At 39.1% G+C, this 23,146-nt stretch overlaps 1 long non-coding RNA gene across 1 annotated transcript in view; it reads left to right on the forward strand.

The window, feature by feature from the left end:
* The window catches only part of LOC109270025 (uncharacterized), a 282,742-nt gene that overhangs the window by 135,352 nt on the left and 124,244 nt on the right, over nucleotides 1-23,146 (forward strand). The window contains exon 2 of the long non-coding RNA XR_002081388.2: nucleotides 11,884-12,003. This is a non-coding gene — a long non-coding RNA (uncharacterized LOC109270025). The remainder of the gene's footprint in view (nucleotides 1-11,883; nucleotides 12,004-23,146) is intronic.

The following is a 23,146-nucleotide window of genomic DNA, read 5'->3' on the forward strand; positions in this document are numbered from 1 at the left end:
AAATGTTAATTATACTCTGGTGTTCTGAATAATTTTGGACAAATCACATCACCTTCAGAACTTGAGTTTTCCTAATTGCTAGTAGGAAGAATATGTTAATGAGGGTTAGGAAGATATATGACTTTCACATCATATGAATTTAACCCAGAGATATCCTGTAGTGTTCAGCTAAAAATTCTTCCATTGTACAGACGAGGACATCAAATCTAAGAAAATGTGTGTGATGTGTCGAAGGACACGTGGTGACCATTGGAACCAGAATCCAGATCTCTTGACCACCAGGTCAATGCTCTTTATAGCACTTTTTGAGATCCTCAAACAACAGTGACACAGTTACCACAGGATGATTTTATCATCCAGAGCATCATGTTGTGTTCCAGATAATAGATCTGTTCCTGGCAGAAAATAGATACTGTGGTCAATGAGGAGATACTCCTTGGTGAGAAGGAGCCTTGAACTGAGAACAAAACTGCATAGTATTGGTCAAGGTGGGTATTAGTTACTCTGAATGAATCAAACTTGAAGAGTGGCAGATGGATTCCCGTGCACCACAGCCCCACAATGAAATTAAATGACTTTATTCAGCAGACAAATACTTAAGAAACTTAACAAGGCTGGGTGTCCTGTGAAGCACTGCTTTGCAAAGAGAAGAGGCTGGGTAAGTTAAAGCAATGCCCCGAAGTAGGTGTCAATTCCAGAATCAGTCTTCCACTCAATGTTCATTCTTCAAGCTCTTACTGTAAACCCTGATGCTTGGTACTGGACTGTCAAGGGGTTGAGGTGTGGTCTCTGTTCCCCACCCTCCTCAGCCCTGTGTGGACCATTTAGTTGAAAAGAGATGAGATAGTTGAACAGATGAGCACAAGGAAAGGTTGGATTAGCTGGCAGACTGTGTGCATAATGCCCTGAAGGGCATGAAGGGAGGAGTGGCCTATCATACCTGTGGGGTGGGCAGGAAAACGTAAGAAGTTGGTCCGGGAAGGAGTGGACTTTTAAAATGAGTCTGCAGGTGCCTGGGTGGCTCAGCTGGTTAAGCGTCTGACTCCTATTTTGGCTCAGGTCATGATCTCACTGCTCAGTTCATGAGTTTGAGCCCCGCAATGGGCTCTGTGCTGAAGCATGGAGACTGCTTGAGATTCCCTCTTTCTGCCCCTCCCCTACTTAAAAAAATGAAACTAAAAAAATAAAATGAGTCTGCAAAAATGAATAGCTGTTTGCCTGTCAGGCAATGAGAGGGGAAGGGGAGAATTATACCAGCAGATGAAGAACGTGGAGACTTAAATTGGCTTGGCATATTTGGGCAACTGAAAGGAGTTTGGTGTGGCAAAGGGCATGAGGGGAGTTAAGAAGGATGAGGAAGAGGTAGGCAAAATCCTTCCCATTTCAGATAAAGGATTTGTATTTTATCTTTGTGATCAAAGTGTCATGCCTGAATCCATGGCTGAGCTTCAAGGGATCCACAAACCTCTGGAAATTACACTTAAGTTCTTGTGTGTCTATATGTATATAAATGTTACTGGGAGGAGTAGCTTCATATTTATTATTCGGTGCATCCCTACCACCACATCCTCTCTAAACACAGGCATCATTAAAAACCAGCCATCTAAGGATGCCTGGGTGGCTCAGTTGAGCGTCTGACTCTTGGTTTCAGCTCAGGTCATGATCTCACAGTTCGTGGGTTCGAGCCCCTTGGCTCTGCGCTGACAGTGTGGAGCCTGCTTGGGCATCTCCCTCTCTCCTTCTCTCTCTACCCACCTCTCTGTCTCTCTCAAAAATAAGTAAGTAAACTTTTAAAATATATAGTGGTCTAGGAGATGATGAATTAGTGAAGGATTTTCAGAAGGTTGTGAGATCAGAAACATGTTTAAGACTGAGATTTCTGGTACCAGTGTGGAGAGTATACAGGTGAGTGAGGCTGGAGGCAGGGAGATGGTAGGGAAAATGCTGTAATGGTCCAGGTAGGAGACAGTGAAGCCTAAACTATGATGGTGCCACTGGGTTGGAGAGCAGGCCCCTTAAATAGTCGACTTTTAAAATAGCTTCTTTTCTTTCAGCTACCCTCTAGACCCTACAACGTAATGAACAAAATAAAATCCTATATTTAGAATTAAAATAGCTTATTTAGTATTATTTTCAGACTCGAAGATGGTGCATGAGTTTTCTATTGCCACTGTAACAAATTACCACAAGCTTAGTGGTTTAAGACAACACATTTATTCAGAAGTCCAACAAGAGTGTCAATGGGCTAAGATAAACATGTCAGCAGGGCTGCATTCCTTTTTAAAGGCTCTAGAGGAGAATTATTTATGTGCCTTTTCCCACTTCTAGGGGTTACTTACATTCCTTGGCTTGTGGCCCCTTTCCTCTGTCTTCAAAGCCAGCAAGGCTACATCTGTCTGACCATTCTTCCACAGTTACATCTCTCTCTGACAAAAACCAAGAAAGGTTCTGTTTAAGGGCCCATGTGATTATGTTGGCTCCAGCTGTGCAATCTTCCCATCTCTTAATCACATGTGCAAAAATCTCTTTTGTCGTGTAAAATAACTTCACAGATTGTGGACATCTTGGTAGGGGGATGCATTATTCTGCCTACCACAGATGGACACTCAGAACCAGAAAGGCAGGGGTGGGGAGGTGGTGTTGTCTGAGGCCTGAAAACATGTAAGCAGTAAAGTTAGGATGAGGACGCAGATCTCGTGAGCCTCAGTCCTGGGCAGATTCCAATCCCTGGTGCAATTAGGCCATGTGTGAATTACTTGTCACCGCACTCAGTAGAGGATGACTGAGTAGATGGCACTTGCCTAGGTCCTCTCCACTGTATGATGTCTAAGGGATGTGCTGGTTCCTATTTGTTGGCCAGGGTGGCTGTGATATGGCCTGTAGAGGGCAAAAGGTCACCACTTCTGTGTTGCCTGGTTTTAGTTAGCACTGACCACATCTGCCAGTCTACATCCTGGGACAGCTTCTCATCTGTATATCACATTTCAGTGATCAGAGCTCATCCACCGTGAGGCTGTTTTAGGCACATGGCATGGTGCAAGGGAAGATTTACAGAAGTGGAGTTGAGAGCCCAGGGTGCTGTCCTCCTTCTGTTGACCTGAACTATGTGATTTCCCCCCATTTGAGACTCATTATTCTCCTTTGTGAAATGAGATTACATAGTCCCTATGTGTAGAATGTGGAGATGATTTCTACAGTGACTGGCAAGTAAAGTAGAATGGATATACGACAATCTTAGTAAGAGATCCTTCTCTTCTTTGATTCTCAGTCCTTGATGCAGCCTTGGAACTTGGCATTCAACAGTTCACCTGCACTGGAATGTAGCAGCCAGAAATACCAGATTTTTGTAGGGAAGAGGGTCTGTCCAGGCTCTGAAGAAGCATTGCGACCACAGGCTGTGATGGATTCTACACACCATCTATGTCAGCTCACCAAGACTTTCTGGTTAAGCTAAGGGATTTCTAGAGTCTCTAAACTACTAGAACAGAGTTATGTGTATTTCTGTGTTTCTGGGTGGCAAACATGAACACAATTTCAAAAATCTAGAAGTAGCTATTGCAGCTTCTCTAACGTAGCCCATCAATCTCAAGAACTAACCAAAAGGGAAGTAGAAGGAACAGGAAGGGACTGGAATAAACTCTTTGGGCTCTGGCTTTGCAGTAGCAGATAGGACATTCAAGAATTTGAAAAAGTAGACATTAGCAAGACGTGGGACAGGATTAAAGAGAAGGAAGGCTTTAAGATTTTCAAAACCCTATAGGTTTTGAGTGAACCTATAGGTTGACTGAGTGAACTCCAAACAGGCTAAAATGAAAGAAATTCATCCCCAAACTCACTGTCATCATCAAACTTCTAAAAACTAAAGACAAAAAAGTTTTCAAGCAACAAGAGAAAATAGCACCTTACCTTTAAGGAAAAAGAAAAATTTACATGAAAGCATATTTATGATCAGAAACCATAGTGACAAGAAGGAAATAGCACATTTTCTTTGCAGAGAGAAAGGAACTTTCAATACAGAATCCAATATCCCAAGAAAATGTCCTCCAGGAATGGAGAATAAATCAAGACATTATCAGATAAAGAAAAACTAAGAGAATTTGAACATTATTATCTCCTTTAAGAAGAAAGGGGCTCCTGGGTGACTTAGTCTGTTAAGCGTCTGACTCTTGATTTCAGGTCAGGTAATGATCTCATGGTTTTTGAGTTTGAGCCCTGCATCAGACTCTGTGCTGACAGCACAGAGCCTGCTTGAGGTTCTCTCTGTCTCCCTCTGCCCCTCCCCTGCTCACATTCTCCCTCTCTCTCTCAATAAAATAAGTAAACTTTAAAAAAAGAAGAAGAAACTAAAGATCAGAGAGTTACTTTGTACCAATTGTACCAAAAACACACAGCCAGAAAGCAGTGAAAGTGAAATTTGAACCCAAATTTGTTTGACTCCTGAATTCACCTTCTTTTCAAGATATTTTCTCATAACTTGCATGTGTGAAAATAGTCATTATTGATTTTGAAGGTTATCCTTTCAACACTGACCATGTGTGAGTTTTATTTTCATTATTTGTTTCATTCCAAAATGTAGGAGATTCATTCATTCTTTTCTTCATTTAGTATGGATTAAGGACTATCTCTATACCTATCATTTCTAGAGGTGAATCAGACAAAGCATACATAGAGCCAGGATGTATACGACATGTGTCTGTCACCTTCCCGATACTAGTGGCAGACAACACAAGTCAATGTAGCACTCATCCTTCTCAACCTAGACACCTAAGCAGGAAATTACAGTCTGACAGAGCTGCTGTGTCAGGTGATATTATTTGCCATTCCCGACCTAATCCTGCCCTCCAGGAACTTACAGTCCAGTGAAAGAAACAATTTTCCTACCTTCCAATTCCAAGATTTTTCTATAATAGAGTACAGGAAAATGCATGAAACTAAATAGAGAAATAATACAAGTTTATTGCACATTCACTCTTTATCAATACTGTGTTAGGTACTTTACATTTATTACTTTAACCATCATGACTGCTTTATGATATAAACTACTTTTCAACAGCTAATGGTGCTGAGAAGCTCAGAAGTATGGTAAAGATAGTCCATGACAGAAAAGTAATTTGGATCGAGGTCTGCTTGAATTAAAAAATCCATGTTTTTTCTTTTATGCTTACTATGCTGCTTCTCTTTGAAAGGATCAAATTCATAAACTAGTTATATTTAAACTATTTTCATGCTATTAAGAATGTATCTAATTATAAAGCTAGAAACCTCAAGAATGTCTCCTGAAATACTCAAAGTAAAAAATAGAATTTAGAACCTAGATAAATACTCAAAATCAACAGCTCTTTTCCTGACAGCCAGTGAAAGGATATAGTGAATAAAAAGATGATATGCATAAGGATAGCATAAAATATAAAATGCTTAGAAGTTACCTTAATGACAAATTTGTAAGGTCTCTGTAAGTAAAATGACAAAATATTACCAGGAAGTAATATCTATATCAATATTTGTCTGTCTCTCTATCTGTCTATCTATCTATTTATCTATCTATCCATCCATCTATCTAACTACATATCTATCTAGTTCCCAATTACTGTTCCCAGTTACTGTTAAGATTATATTTTTTCCATGTTAAGTTATAAAATCAATACTCGACTTCTCAAATTCTTAAAGATGATGATGACAATGATGATATGTATGTATGTTATATATAAAGACTTACCAAAAAAAAAAATCTAAAATTAGGTCAATATTTAACAGACAGAAAGTTACAAAGGGGCTTTCTGATCATTAAACAACCAGCAAAACCATAAAGAAAAAGAGATCATACCACAGAACTTAAAGGATTTTCCATATAAAAACTCACAGTGTGGAAAAATAAATCCCATCTATTTAGCAACTAATAGCCTTAATGTATAAAGAGTGTTTACAATTTGCTGTAAGTGTAAAAATGATACCAGCAAGCTTTGATAAGTTATGTATGTAAATTGTAGTACCTAGATCAGAAAACTTTACAAAATGATAATATTCAAAATCATATGGATAAATCAAAATGGAATCCTAAAAAGCTGTTCATTGAATCCATAGGAACAAAAGAAAAGAGAAACAAGGGAACCAGAAAGAGAGAAAACAAACATATAACAGACAGTAAAATGGCATACTTAAGTCCTAATGTAACAATAATAATCTTAAATATAAATAGTCTAAATACACAAACTAAAATGCAGAGGTTGGCAGAATGAATAATTACAAAAAAAAAAAACCGTATGATCCAACTATGTGGTTTTTAAAAGAAACTCATTTCAAATACAGTGACTTAAAGAGGCTGAAAATAAAAGGATAGAAAAAGTAATATGTAAACAATTTTATTTTATTATTTTATTTTTTCACTATTTTACCATTTCATTTAAAATTTATTATACAAAAATGCTCTGTTAAAATTATCTGACTAGCCTGTTGTTTTTGTTTTTTTTACCTCTTATGTAAATTTTTAAAAATTCTATTTAACTTTTAGTTCCCATAAGTATTTAGTGAATACACTCTTAAGTCTGATCCAATGAACCCTGAGACCCATCTCCAAATTATTTAATTTTTTTCCTGCTGAATTTTAATTAATAAATTTTTTTTTAATTTACGTCCAAGATAGTTAACATGTAGTGCAATAATGTTTTCAGGAGTAGAATCCAGTGATTCATCACCTACACATAACACCTAGTGCTCATCCCAAAATGTGTCCTCCTTAATGCTCCTTGCCCAATCAGCCCATCCCCTCACCCAAAACCCCTCCAGAAACCCTAAGTTTTTTCTCTATATTTAAGAGTCCCTTATGGTTCATCCCTCTCCCTGTTTTTATATTATTTTTGCTTCCCTTCGCTTATGTTCATGTGTTTTGTATCTTAAATTCCACATATGAATGAAGTCATATGATATTTGTCTTTCTCTAATTTCACTTGGCATAATACACTCTGGTTCCATCCACGTTTCAAATGGCAAGATTTCATTCTTTTTGATGGCAAAGTAATATTCCATTATACATGCACATGTACGCACGCACACACACACACACACACACACACACACCACATCTTCTTTATTCATTCATCAGTCAGTGGATGGACATTTGGTCTCTCCATACTTTGTCTATTGTCGATAGCTTATCATGCAACCAATATTAAAAGACACATATGTTGCCATATTAATATCAAATAGAATATACTTTAGACAAAACCATTGCTAGAAACAAATAGGGACATTATTTAATGATAAAAGAATCAAGTCAATCCATTAGAAAGAAAACAATCCACAATTCTAAATGTTGATGTACCAAGGAACAGAACCTGAAATACACGAAACAAAAATTGAACCAAAAGGACAACTCCACAATTAAAGTTGGAGATTTCAACTCCCACTGTCAACAACTGATAGAACTAATAGTAAATCAGCAAGAATATACAACTTAACAACACAATCAACTAATAGGATCTAACTGACATATGTAGAACATTCAACTGACAATAACAGAATACATATTTTCATCAAGCACACATGGAATAGTCACCAAGATAGAACACATCTTGGAGCATAAAACAAACCTCAAGAAATTTAAAAGAATTGAAATCATACAGATGGTATTTTCTGAACACATTGGAATCAAATAAGAAATCAACAGAAAGTTAACAGGAAAACCTCCAAGCACTTGAAAACTAAACAACACGCTTCTAAATAATTCATGAATCAAGGAGGGAGTCCAATGGAGAATAAAAGAAATATATTAAACTGCATGAAAATTAAATTGTGATATATTAAAATTCATGAAACACAGCTAAAGCAGTTCTGAGAGGAAAATTTATAGCATAAACATTTACATTAGAAAAGAAGAAATGTCTTGAATCAATTATTTAGGCTCTCACCTCAGAACCTAGGGAAAGAAGAGCAAAGTAAACCTGGAGCCAGCACAAGGAAGGAAATGGTAAAGGTAAGGGCAGAAACGAATGAAAATGATAACAGAAAAACAATAGAGAAAATAGTGAAACAAACAGCTGGTTCTTTGAAAGGAGAAATAAAATCAACAACTCCCTAGGAGAATCGACAAAGAGAGAAGACAAGACTTAACAATAGAATAAATGAAACTGTATATCTATAAACCCTTCCCACATCCAAAGAAAGATAAGGGAATACCAAGAACAATTCTACATGCATACATTTGACAACTTGGATGAAATGGACTACATCATAAAATACACAAACTACCACAACTCACTCAGTATAAAATACATAATTTGAATGGCTTTGTGACTCAAAAAATTGAATTTGGAATTTAAAAACCATCCCCTCAAAATCTCTAAATCTAGTTGGTTTCACTGGGGAATTTTACTGAATGTTTAAAGAAGAATTAATATGAATTCTGCACACTCTCTTCCAGATAGTAAAAGAAGGAATACTATCCAATCCATTTGATGGAAATAGTATTACCCTGACACCAAAACCAGCTAATGATGATACAAGAAAAAAAAAAAAAAAAAAAAAAAAAAAAACTACAGACCAGTATACCTCATGAGTATACATATAAAAATCCTTGGGGTGCCTGGGTGGCTCAGTGGTTAAGCGTCTGACTTTGGCTCAGGTCATGATCTCGCGGTCTGTGGGTTCGAGACCCGCGTCAGGTTCTGTGCTGACAGCTCAGAACCTGGAGCCTGTTTCAGATTCTGTGTCTCCCTCATTCTCTGACCCTCCCCTGTTCATGCTCTCTCTCTCTCTGTCTCAAAAATAAATAAACGTTAAAAAAAATCCTTAGCAAAATATTGGTAAGTAGAAGTCAGCCATATAAATTTATTCCCAGATACCTTATTGCCATTTTATGTTTTTATATTATATTTCATATTTTATTGTTTCTGGTAGATCAGAATGAGATTTTTTTCGTATTGTTCTTTTGTCCAGATACATTTGCTAAATTTTTAATTCTAAAATTTTGTAGACTCCTTATGTTTTCAAAAGATGAGAATGTCATTTTCAGGTAACCTCTTCCTCCTTTTCTCTCTCTCCTTGTTACTCATAGGTCCACCCAATCCTGAGATAGTAACATTCAATCCATACATCCAAAGGAAAGGCAGATTTGTATTGTATATCCTGTTCTGAACAGCATTAGGGACCATTATAGATAGAATAAGACAGAGAGCACCTAGACTTTGATTCAGGGTCCTAGGTTTGAATACCATTCTTTTTTTTTTTTTTTTAATGTTTTTATTTATTTTTGAGAGAGAGACAGACAGAGCTAGCAGGGGAGAAGCAGAGAAAAAGAGGGAGGCACAGAATCCGCAGCAGACTCCAGGCTCTGAGCTGTCAGCACAGAGCCCGATGCGGGGCTCGAACTCACGGACCTTGAGATCATGACCTGAGCTGCAGTTGGACGCTCAACCGACTGAGCCACCCAGGCTCCCCGAATACCATTCTTGCTGCTTACTGGCTGGCTATATTAGTTTGCTCTGGCTGCCATAATGAAATACTACAAAGTGGCTTAAACAAAAATTTATATTCTCATTGTTCTGGAGGCTACACCCCAAATCCAGGTGTCAGAAGGTTTTGTTTCTCCTGAGGCCTTCCTCCTTGACTTGCAGGTCGCCACCTTCTTACTGTGTCCTCACATGGTCTTTCTTCTGTGTGTCCGTGTCCAAATGTCTTCCTATAGGGACACCAGTCAGATTGGATGGGGGCCCATGCTAAAGACCTCATATTAACTTAATTATTTCTTTAAAGACCTTGTCTAAATACAGTCACATTCTGAGATATGGGTTAGGACATCAACACATGAATTGTCAGAGGACACAATTCAGCCCCAAACAACTGGGTAATCATTCGCATTCTGCTTAGCTTTCTGTGTCTCTCTGTGCTCTTATTTAAAGTGAGTGGGTAGATTATATGACCTCTGTGTTTCCTTCCAGTTCCCAGTTTTCCAAGCTTTCATCATTTTCAGCTTGCTGGTAAGCACCCTGTCTTCACAAATCTCTTCATTTCTCCATGGATTAGCATGGCTTATACTGTGTAGTATTGTTAAGTGAATAGCTTACATTTTCCTGATTCAAAGGCAGAAGTCAGTTCATACACATGAAACTGGTTTTCTGGAGGTTCTGGGACTAGGAGTTGTTAATTTGACTGAAACTCCTCACTGAGAGAGAAGAAAATAATTGAAGTTGCAGAGAAAGTAAAACAGAACACATAAGGGGAATTCATTGAAAGGGGGCTTGAAGGCGGGAGGGAGACATGTATAGAAGAACCTCGAAGGCAAAAACGAAGGAAAATCTGCTCCACTGTGCCCACAACCACTGTCAAGTGAGTGATGTAAGTCACTTCTCCTCTTTCATACTTTTTTTTTTTAATGTAAAAGATGTGTGCTGGGTGTTCAGGGACCATCCTGATTTCGTGTAACCTGATTCTTTTCAATAAAGAAGGTGATTCATTAAATGTGTAACTAAATGTGATTCCATTTTTATAACCTTGCTAGGCTTATATAAAAATAGTCACAGCTCAGGGAAGAAAAATCTTTTGTCAGATCGAGTATATAAATTCTTGGTTCATAAACCACAATCAGCTGTAGAAAGGCTGTGGAGAGACATCTGAGGGCAGCAGAAAGAATGGAGAATTTGCTCCCTGGAGACTAGGTTTTTGTCTCTGTTCTGATATTTCCTCCCAAGCAGGTCCACTTCTGTAAGCATCATCTGAAATGAGTTTAAAAGGACCCCAACCTGACCAGTGGGGCATCCCTCCTGGTGGAACTAGAAGGGAATTTCAGAACCAAAATGCAGCTCATTTCTCTGGAAGCAAAATCAGAGTGGCTGGTGAAGGTGAACAGTATCTGGAGCATAGAGCAATAGAGACCCATGTGTGGTGTTTGCATTACCACTCCCTCTCCCTCACAGCCTATCTGACGTCACTCACCAAGCGTGGCAGGCTCTGCCTCTGACTATGAATGTGCCTTACCATCCTTCTAGCCATTGTGCTCTGGGCAGGCACTATCAATTGATTAGAGGGAACATGGGAGGTGAAAACAGTTTGCTCTCCCTGGCCTAGAGCTTAGTCAGAATGATGGAACCAGACGCACTGAATTTTATTGAAATAAATGTCAGAAAAATTAACAGGGTGGACTCAGCAAAGACAGCTGGCTGCTGAAAAGCAAGGAAAAGGTCAGGTCAGATGTAAAGGATGACTGGCACCATGGCCCCCGTGGTAGGAGAAAACAGTAGATGAAGTGGGTCACAGACAGCATGACATCTCAGAGAGTGGACAAAGTGGGAGTGGGTGGGGAAGTATCTTGGAATTATGACCCAGTTGCAGGGACTTATGTTTGGCCATTGCTGCCTAGAAGAGGCAGTGCTTGGACCTGCTGGTTGGCTAAATGCAGTGTCTGTGAGCCCCGGGTCCCTGGGGCACTGTTGGTCAAGTTGTCACTGCTGCCCTGCCTGCAGTATACACAAGGGCAGTGGGAAACTGGCAAGAAAGAAAATGCTGGTGCTCTGCAACCACAAATGAGTCCAATCTGATTTCTATCATGTACCACTTTCATGGCCTTGGGCAAGATATTTCGCTCTCAGAGACTCCGTTTTCTTGATAGATCTTTGGGATTATCATGCTGTGTCTTTCGTGGTGTGATAGTAAGAATCCGATACATAGTAAATGCTTACTAAATAGCAGGTATCACTGTTATTTTTCTCACCTTACCTCTGCCTCTGGAGCAGGCTCAGCTGTCGGATCCAAGGAAAGGAATAGTAAGAGTCTAAACTAATATTAGTTAGACTACTGGGAATGCACTTTATTACAATCAGACATTAAGCTGATTTTGTGCTGGTTTCAGTCATTGAGAGGGCTGATTTATTTCTGGTTTACTCATACCTCCAGCCCTTCTGCAGTCCCAGTGGAAAATCCACCGTGTTTACGAGGCCTCAAACTCTGACTTTCTGTCTCATCCGCCTGGGAGACTGCTGGAGGTTCTGATCGACGCCTGCCACCTGTGAATTGGTAAGTCCCTCAAGGGGAAAATTGTCACAGACTGTCTCTGTGTTCCTTTTTTGTTTAGGATCCTGGACCCATATGTCCTGATTTTGAAATATTTTTATCTGGGCTGCTAGTTACTCTCAATAACAAAATTAGTCCATAAAACCTAGTTTGTTATAATTTAAATAGAGAAAATTCCTTACTTGTTTAATGTGTATATGAAAAAAATAACTAGTGCATAAAAATTATGATAATTTTTCATTTAAAAAGGAAGCAATTTAAAGAAAAAAGTGCTGAGTAAAAACGTTACACATGATATGCTATGCTGTTTTCAGTTCACTGCTTTAGTACATAGTAGGTTTTCAACATTTATGGTCAAGTCTCTACTACTCTTGCTTTGAATACTGCAAGTTACCTTCCTGGTCTTTCTGCCTTCTGTCTATCACTCCTCATTCAAAATATATGTCATACCCTAATCTAAAATATTTAAAACACAAAACTGGTCATATTCACCTTTTGGTTGAAACCCTTCAATGGATCTTATATCGGTAAAACTTCTTTCAGAGTAAAAGTGGCTTGAATATGAATATACTTAACTTGCTCACAAGCAACAGATGTAAAGTTAACCAGTTTGAAAGGTGGTAATAAGTTAGTTTAGTAATGTCAGAGAGCTGGGTTGGTTTCTCTGAAATTCTTGTGGTTTTCTATTCATGGACTCAAGGAGGCTGCCATGGCTCCTGAAATCACATTTGCATGGACTGACAAAAAGGAGAGGTGGCATAGCTCTCCTTTTATCAACGGAGCAAAATCTTTCCCAGGAGTCCTCTAAAAACTTTCCCTCTTTTTCCCTTTTCAATGTTCAGACCTGAGACATGGGACCTTTCCCTTGCTGACTTATCTCTGGTGTACTCTGGGTCACTGAGACTGGGACAGCGAGTGTCTGGGAGGTAGACTGTGGCTGCAAAGCTGCAGTAAAGAAGAATGGGTATTTTTAGCTGAATATTAGTATCCACACCAGCGAGGCATTTTTTATATGATAAGGTCAAAACCTTTTATCAGGGCGTTAGTAATTCTTTCATGTTGCAAGATACCACATTGCATCCAAACGTGGTTAGTATTTATTGAAGAGCTGTACTGGGGAGTAGGGAAGCCCAAGAAACCAATTCAACAAGTCTTCAGGATAACTAGATGCCGTCAGCCTATCCCACGGCAGCTCTGGGCTTATCCAGCATAGACGAGCGGGAGTGAGAGTCTCATGACCCTGCTCAGGTGCATCGGCCATTGTGTTGAATCAGTCCATCTCTGACACCCCTCAATGTCTCAACCACTTCTTCACCCTCCTACCATTCCTGACCATTGACTGTGTGGATCTTACATTGGTACTTCCAGTGATACAATTGAGCAAGTCCGTCTCTTTCCTGAAGAGGTCATGTCCTATGCAACCTTCAGGATTTGGGCTCCAGCATCATGAGAAGTGTCTGTTGACCCTTTAAGCAGTTCTTGCTGATGCTTCCTGGCCCCTCGGCTTGCCATACCACAGAACCGACATCTCTCTATTGAAATTGCCTTGCCCTGGGAGACTTATCAAGAGATAGATTTTTGGGCCCTGCCCCTCCCCCCAAGATTCTGACTCCATAAGTCAGGAATGGGCCTAGAGATGTGTATTTTAATTTACATGATTCTATAGGAGGAAACATGGACCATAGTTTTAAAATATCAACCCTATGTATTAGACCCTTTACACAGCAACTCTTACGAATCTCCTCAAAGAGTTCTGTGTGGTTATTATTAAAATCCTGATTTCATAATTGGGGAACTGGAGGCTCAAAGAGCACAAAAGCACACAGTGAAGAATGATGAAGCCAAGCTTATTCCAGAGCACCTGCTCTTGAGTCATGCCCAGCCCCCTCGTTATAGTTCAGCACCCTGGCACCCCCAAGGCTTCCTCCTTTCTCGTTAGCAAAGCTGGGCCAGGTCTGGTTCTCAAAATGGCTGCTCAGGAGAGAAGCACATGGCTCCTCCACAAGAAGGCATTGATGGAGCCCCAGTGGCCCTTCTCTAATGAGGGCAGGCTGTACTAGGAAAGCGGTGGGACCCAGTCCACTGAGGTTTCCAGAGTGCTTATTCTGAGGAAAGGAAAGTATAAAGAATGGTGCTGATTTCCCTCTAGCAACTTCCCTTTCTACAGCCACAGGAAGTCCTTTGAAGACCTGTGAGTACTGTACATGGGATCTGGGCTTTTTTCTGACTCACTCAAATTGGTGGCACGGTAGAAAAGCAGGGCCTAGGCAGCTTCAGGTTAGAGCAGAAAGGAAGGACTACAAGCATGGAGGAAGAGAGATGAGGAAAAGCCCGGGGTTGGAGCTGGTAGTTTCATGTAAATTGTAGGATTCAGAAGATCTGAGTTCAAATCCAGACCCTGCCACTCAGCAGAGTGAGGTTGGGAAAGTTGTCTCATTTGTCTGGGCTGCAGCTTGCTTTTCTACAAAGCGGGCATATGATCCAAGCCTCAGCTTCTGTTGTTGGGATTAATGGAGACTCTTGACTTGAGTGTGACGCTTTTTGGTGTGACCAGGAGACATCTCTTCCTTGAAGGTGGAGAGGGCACTGGACAGCCACATGCTCACATGCATTCCCCAAACCCCACAGCCCCAAGCCGCTCCTGGCCGAGAATCCAGGGCTTTTTAAAGGTTGGAGGCTGAGGGAGAAAAAAGTTTGTTAGCCTTCTTCTCCCTGCTCACACCTTACACACACTTGTTGTAACAGAAGCAAGCCGGGATACATCTAGGTCCCAGGGGACCGCAGAAGTGACAGAGTCAGAGCAATTAGCTGAGACTTCTACAAAGGTCCTCAAAAAGTCATCCTTGCATCTAATCTTTAGGCCTTCCTCCTGAACCCCTGCCATCTGTGCCTCCTCATTGTCCACTTGGAAAACCCACAAAACAGAAAAAGGGGGACCTGTCCTGTTCTGTAGCCAGTGTTGATGGAGCAGAATTTCAAGGTTCAGATAGTGTGGTGGGAACATAAGCGAGAAAATGTAGCAAATACTACCAGCTGATGTGTGTGTGCCTTCAGTGCTTTTGTCTGGGGGAAGAATCTGCAATTATTATTTGTTTTTAAAATGTGTACATCCAGGTATAACCGCATCCAAAGAAGTGTGCCCTCATTAGCGTAGAGCTTGGTGATTTCAGAGTGAACACCAGTCAAAAGAGCAGGAAGCAGGTGGTAGAAGCCTCCAGAAGTCCCTCTCAAACTCTCTCCAGTCACTAACTACTACCCCAGCTCCTGCAGCATGGATCCATTTTTCCTACCTTTTCACGTCTGGAATCATCCATGCATTATTCTATATCCAGCTGCTGCTGCTTGACCTTATGTCCCATAAGATGTGTCCATGTTGTTCCATGTAATTACAGATTCCTCTTTATTCCATTATGTTAGTATCCCACCAGGTATTGATGCAATGCAGGGTTGGCAGTCGATTCCTATCCTGCATAGTGCTGTCGTGCACATTCTTGAAAGTGCATACCTTTCGGTGGACATCTGCACTCTTCTTGTTTGAGTGTGTGCTCACGAGTTGAGATGCGGGGTCAAAGTATGTGTATGTTGGTTTTCCAGGCCGGTTATACAGCTCACATTCCCACCAGACGCCTATGAGGATTTCAGCTACACTTCTTTGACAACATTTGGCATTTTTCCTTCTTTTTTCCTCTCCATTATAGCCCTTCTGGTGGGCATACAGTGAGCCTGGCAACTTTTAACAAATAGAGCTTGATGTCTTCAGAAGCCCTCTCCAGGTTTCACAGTCCTTGTCAATCCCTGCAATCTTACGTGAGGCCAGTGCACACTCATTTATGCCTCCTGCCATGTTCCAAAAGGCATCTGAGTTTGAAAGCCCTGACATGTGCTCTCTCATCCAGTTCCAAAATTAGGTATATTATTATTCCCATTTTACTGAAACAGAAACTGAATCACTGGCCCAAGGTCACACAGCAAGAAAGTGACAAAAGCACAGGCCATCAAAGGCTGGACCTGTGCTCGTGTGCCTTTTGCAAGCAGTATAATTAGCATGAGACAAGAAAAAGTGGTAGGAAAACTGTATGCTTTTATAAAAACTGGATTCATTTCTAACTGGCTATACAAACTTAAATCGGTACGCTCTTCTGAACCTCAGTTTACTTGCCTGTAAAATGGGAATGATGATAAAATATCTTAAAGGGATATTTGGTGGATTCAATGAGACCACTAAGAGAAAGTGACACCAATGCCTAAAAAACAATAAATATAAATTAAAGGGTTAAGTGGAAGATGGTGACTTGAATACAGGTCTCTCCTTTCCCTACTGGTGTGGCCAAACGAATATAAAAGTACCAATAATTCTGCACTGGCACGGAGAACTCAGGAAAGTTGTTGTCCACATTCCTCAGACTTTATGGGCTTTCTCATGAGAAGAGTAGAGTTGGGCAAGAGCAAGGGGAGTTGTCGAGCCCGGTGGGAAACCCTGGTGGAAGCTTTCTTGAGGAGACACAGGAGGACTGAGGACACAGGTAGGCACTGGTGCAGAGAGGAAATGCTTCACTGGCTACCCCGTCCACAGTGGCAGACTGATGGCCTTCCAAAGTGGGTCTGCAGAGGTGCTTCCAAGGAGAAGAGTCACCACGGTGAGGCTTCTCTGTCGTGCATAGACAGTAACACAAGGCCGAAGGCAAGATGGGCACATGTGCTCCTATAGTAGCCAAGAGAGGGAAAGCAGGAGCAAACAGAGTTCTGGGTATGTCAGCATCCAATATAGAGTAAGTTCCCTAAGGAATGGCCCATGCTAATGTCCCCACCTTACCCACTCAGGAAGCCACCACACAGAGCTAGAAAGTAGCTAGCTCTCTAGTCTAGGATTTGAGATGGGGCTTCTAAAGGAGAAAACAGAGGAGAGGAAATCAACAAGGATCCACCCATCCTGTTTATAAGAAAAAAAGTCAGCCTTGTGTACAATGTGTCCTCTTTCTACTTGACTGAACACAGATCGTACCAAGATGGAAGCAGTGAAAAGATGCTGCAAAATAAAAAAAGGGAGGAAAACCTATCACTCAAGTTTCAGGAAAAGAACTTATTTTTGGAAAAACTTTCTGAAAACATGCAGAGAAAAATTAGGAAGAACCTGCCTGGAATTTAAAATGTTGACTAACAGCTTTTTCCAACATACTCATAAAGACAATTAAAAAAAACCCAACAATTCTCCAAACAGCCTTAAAAGCTGAAACTGAGAAATAGCATATCAAAATAGGAAAGATATTGAAACTGTAAGACACAAAGAGATGGATTGAGGAAAATGTATCTAGGTTTAAGTGCACAGACGCTGCATTGCACAGACCAGAATTGCTTCTTGTAAAAAAAAAAGGGGGGGGGGGAGGTCTAAAAATAAGCAGGGAGATACTTTGTGTCTTTTCCATAGTCTTATTTAGAATAAGCCACTCAAGATCAAAAGCAAAGAGGAAATAGCAGGGGTGTCTCTCTGTTCTATCGTGTACTAAGAATCACACAACGTTATATTCCTTCTTCTGTGTTGGTTCATCCACCCATCTTGGCCATGTCTGTCCATTCAGGGAAGACAGACATGGTCAAGAACAAGGCAGGAATAGCAACACTGTGTGCTGGAAATGCAATATCTATAAGTAAAGCACTGAAGTCAGGTGCAGGAGCAGGAAGAACAACACAGGTGGGAATACAGGTGTGAGGCAGGCAGAGAGGGGGCTCGTGTGGTGCTTAGAAGAATGCACAAGCAACCAGACTGTCCTGAATCTGCCACTAACTACTTGACGATTCTTGAAGGTCTCTCTGGGCCTTAGTTTTTCCACCTATAAAATGGGGATAATAATAGTTCCTACCTACTTAGTAGAGTTATTGGGAGGATTAAAGGAAGTTATATGTGTCATGTGCTTAGGAGGACCTGGAATATAATTTTAATAATAATAATGATGTCTATCTGTCTATCTATCTACCTACCTACCTGTCTATCTACCTATCTATTTACCTATCTTTGCAAGGAGAAAGGTGGTTGGGAAAGTGAAAAATAACACTGCTAGAACAGAGTATATTATGTCTGGACTTCTGGATTTCATATATAAATAACATTTCAAAGAAAATTTTGGAAATCAACATTGGGTTGCCATTTATTTTATCTTACAACATTTAAAAAATAAGAACAGGGGTGCCTGGATGGCTCGGTTGGTTAAGCGTCTGACTTGGTTTCAGCTCAGGTCATGAGCTCATGGTTTCATCAGTTCAAGCCCCATGTCAGGTTCTGTGCTGGCAGCACAGAGCCAGCTTGGGATGTTCTCTCTGTCCCTCTCTCTCTGCCCCTCGCCACCTGTGCTGTCTTTGTCTCTCTCAAAATAAATAAATAAACTTTAAAAAATTTGAAAAAAAAGCAAAGGAGGTTAGTTAGCATAAACATCGAAAAATTAATCTCGAATAAAGAAGTGTCTCTTAATTATTCTCAATACATTGCCTGCTTTTTTTTCTCCATTTAGAGGAGATAAGTGAACACTTCATCTGAAACGTGCATTGGTCTAAAGGCTGTAGTTTGGAAAATATCCCAATAAGTGAAAAAATGCTAATAACTGAGAAGTAGACTAGGAATTGTGTCCATCAACTTGCCCACCAGTTATAGATACGAGATACCCACCACACAAAGGCAGAAAGGGATCCAAAGGCAAGTCGTTATCCTGATGTCCATAAGGCTTATCTATGCCAAAGAGTCCTACTAGCCAAGAAAAGTAAATGTACACCCTAGGGAAGAAAGGGGCATAAACTAAAGTGAGCTGATTAGTCTGAATACATACATAAAGTAAAACAAACGAAAAGCACTGCAGAGTAAACAACTGAGAGAGGGGCGCCTGGGTGGCTCAGTTGGTTGAGCGTCCAATTTCAGCTCAGGTCATGATCTCGCAGTCCGTGAGTTCAGGCCCCACTCAGGCTCTGTGCTGACAGCTCAGAGCCTGGAGCCTGCTTCGAATTCTGGGTCTTCTTCTCTCTCTGCCCCCTCCCCCACTCATGCTCTGTCTCTCTCTCTCTCTCTCTCTCTCTCTCTCTCTCTCTCTTTCTCTGTTTCAAAAATAAATAAACATTAAAAAAAATTAAAAAAAACTGAGAGGAGTCAGAGAAGGAGAATATTTCTGAAAATAAACTCTCAAAAATAGCCAAGAACTACTTTAATGCAATGAGTGGCGACCAGCCTATCAAGACTTTATATATATATTTACTATTTTATATATATATATATATATAGACACAGAGTCAACCCTCATTATTTGCAGATCTTGTATTTGCAAATTTTCACACTCACTAACGTTTATTTGTAACCCAAATCAGTGTTCACAGCCATTCACAGCGTCACAAAATCTTTGAGTTGCCCAATTTGCATGTTCCCAAGTAAGTTCAAATGAGGCACCACTCTGCCTTTTGTTGCATTTCTCATGCTGTAAACTAAGTATGCTTTTCTCATGCTGTAAACTAAGTATGCTTTTCTCATGCTGTAAACTAAGTGTATTTAGTGTTGCTTTTCACATTTTTTGTACTTTTTGTTGTTGGTTTCACTGTTTAAAATGGACCTAAGTGCATGGGCTGGTGTTCCTAAGCACAAGATGAGTCCAATATTAATGAATCATATGTATGTATATATGTGCACATACATATTAGTGTTTAAACAGAAATACACATAAAACAAGGTTATCCACTGATCAGTTGACAAAAGCATTGTGACCAGAGTCTTACAGGAACCTTATCCTATATTTCTTTTAGGAACAGTAATTCAATACTTGCTAATTCACTGTTTGCAGTGTCTTTATAGAACATAACTGCTGTGAATAACAAGAATCTAATTATGTGCCTATACATATATAAGCACATGTACACAGGAATATATATATATGTATATGTATATATCACAATGATACTGAAACAGTAATTGAGTACAAATCAAAGAAATGAAACAGGAGATCCTGAAATAGACCTTACATAGCTTAGTATAGTGTAGTTTTATTTAGTGTGCTGTTATTTTGTTCACTGTTATTAGGTTTACTGTGATCTCATTTTATTTCTATTTAATTTTTTTTTCATTTTTTTTTATTTTAACTTTTATTTTTTACTTTTTAAAATTTACATCCAAATTAGCGTGTAGTGCAACAATGATTTCAGGAGTAGATTCCTTAGTGCCCCTTACCCATTTAGCCCATCCCTCCCCCACAACCCCTCCAGTAACCCTCAGTTTGTTCTCCATATTTATGAGTCTCTTCTGTTTTGTCCCCCTCCCTGTTTTTATATTATTTTTGTTTCCCTTCCCTTATGTTCTTCTGTTCTGTGTCTTAAGGTCCACATATGAGTAAAGTCATATAATATTTGTCTTTCTCTAATTTCGCTTAGCATAATATCCTCTAGTTCCATCCACGTAGTTGCAAATGGAGAGATTTCATTCTTTTTGATTGCCAAGTAATACTCCATTGTATATACATACCACATCTTCTTTATCCATTCATCCATCGATGGACATTTGGGCTCTTTCCATACTTTGGCTATTGTTGATAGTGCTGCTATAAACATGGGGGTGCATGTGTCCCTTCGAAACAGCACACCTGTATCCCCTGGATAAATGCCTAGTAGTGCAATTGCTGGGTCATAGGGTAGTTCTATTTTTAGTTTTTTGAGGAGGCTCCATACTGTTTTCCAGAGTGGCTGCACCAGCTTGTATTCCCATCTATTTAGTTTACCTTAATGTGACATAATACAATATAGTATTTAGACACAGGAAAGCACAGATGAAAATAATATATAAGGTAAAGATGGTGAATCTAATTGATGTTATGTAAACTAACTAAAGAATTGGAGGGGTGCCTGGGTGGCTCCTTCAGTTAAGCATCCAACTCTTAATTTCAACTCAGGTCATGATTTCTTGGTTCATGTGTTTGAGCCCCAAGTCAGGCTCCACACTGACACCGTGGAACCTGATTGGGATTGTCTCTCTCCCCGCTCTCTGCCGTTCTTCCTCTCAAAATAAGTAATTAAACATTAAAAAAAAAAAGAATTGGAAAAATACCTAAGTTCTATTCCTATCTCACACTGACAAAATTATTACCCCTTCTTTATGTTTTTATTTATTATTATTTTGTTAATGTCTATGTATTTTTGAGAGAGAGAGGGAGAGACAGACTCTGAAGCAGGCTCCAGGCTCTGCTCCCCAACGTGGGGCTCAAACTCACGAACCACGAGATCATGACCTGAGCTGAAGTCAGCCGCTTAACCGACTGAACCACCCAGGCGCCCCTTACCCTTTCTTTATATTTTTAAGTAATAGAAGGTTGAGTATATTTATCTGTATTTTCTAACTTTTACCATAAATATAAAGTGTTTGTGTAATAAATAAGAAATAATAACTTTGATTATTAAAACTCACAGTCAAATTGGAATAATAATAATCTGGGTCCAAAATTCTATGCAATATCAACTAAATTGAAAAAAAGTGATGGGGAAGAAGGGAGAAGAAATTAAAGAGTACTCATTTCCTTGGTTGATAGAGTGGAAATTCAAGAAATACTATTTCATTGTTTTACTTTGAAAATTAGAACATATAGGTTTAGGCTTCAAAAGTAATTTTAAAAAATGGACACAGATGTTCTCAAGTGTTTCCACATAAGTCCCCCTAACATCAGAGAAAGTGAACACATGCCCCAGGGGTCTGTCAACATAACCCAGAATGGCCCGATCCCAGATAGAGATTTCAGAAGTGTCATGTGAATGTTTCATTTTATCACATTACATATCAGTATTGATTTTAATAATAAAACTTTTTTATTTCTTTACCATTTAATGCAAGTGATACTTCAAGAGCATGTATTTATCCTGTGTCATGACACATCCCAAGTGCATTGCTGTATATCCCCAGGGGTGCATGAACTAATGGCATAAAGACTATGCTCTAAAACTTCTAAGTTATTAGAGAAAAATCAAATATGTATACATATATGCATAATATTATTAAAAATGTAAGACATAAATCCAGATAACAGACATAAGACAAAACAGAGCAACTATGATTATAACTGTAAATAGGATGATTCTCTTATCAAGAAATAATACTCTTGAACATGGATAAAAAAAAATTCCAACTACAACCACTGGATGTGCATAAAGAAAAGTGGTTTTGATAGATTAATATTTAAAGGATAGTCCAAAAGCAGACCAATCCAAATGAAAAAAAAAATCCTAGGGATAGGATATTAAAGTAGAAATCAAAGGCAAAATCATTTAAAAGATAGAAAAAAAATTTAGGTTGATAAAGTACATAAGTGAAGATAAAGTAACGAAGCCATGAGTCTTTGAATAATAAATTACTAAGATCTATAAAGCAATAATAGTTAGAAACTTAAGAATTAATTAATAGAATTGTTAATCGGATACAGGATATCTAATCTATGGGATTAAAGTTTCCTGTATAGGCACATATTGAAATCTAAGTCTCCAAATAGAAAATGCAACTCTTTTCATAGGTTTATGAAACATTTTAAGATGTTCATTATAATCCTCCAAGAATAGGTTAATAAACTATAGAGGCTTTACGGATCAATTCTATCTCAAGAGTACAATGAAACTGGAAGTCAGTAGCAAGGGAATATCATTAAAACCCAATCACCTGGAAAAGCAGAAGATAGTCTTGTAAATAATTATTAATACAAAGAGCAAAAAACTTAAACATTATTTGAAGTATTTTTAAAAATATCCAAATAAAAGCATTAAATATAAAAGTGAAGTTCATAGGATCCTGCCATAGTTGTACAGAAGATAAGTTATGACTTTTTATGTTTTTATCATTGCACAAGAAAGAATGGAAATAAATTGATTAATTAATTAACTCAAGAAACTAGAAAAAGAACCCATAGGTCAATAGATAAATCTCGATGAAAATCAGAAAATATTTTTGAAGTACATGATAATAAAAATACTACATAGAAAAAATTACAGAAAGCAGCCTAAGCTGTTCTTGGAAGGATATTTATTGCCTTAAATGCATAAAATAGAAAAGAAGAAAGGCTAAAAACAATGATTTAAGTGACCACCTCAAGAAGTTAGGGAAAGAAAACTCAAAAGACAATAATATGAAGTAAATTATTTTGAAGAACAC

The sequence above is a fragment of the Panthera pardus genome, unplaced genomic scaffold (genome assembly GCF_024362965.1).
Source record: "Panthera pardus isolate Hobbes unplaced genomic scaffold, ASM2436296v1 HiC_scaffold_20, whole genome shotgun sequence".
Taxonomy (NCBI): Eukaryota; Metazoa; Chordata; class Mammalia; order Carnivora; family Felidae; genus Panthera; species Panthera pardus.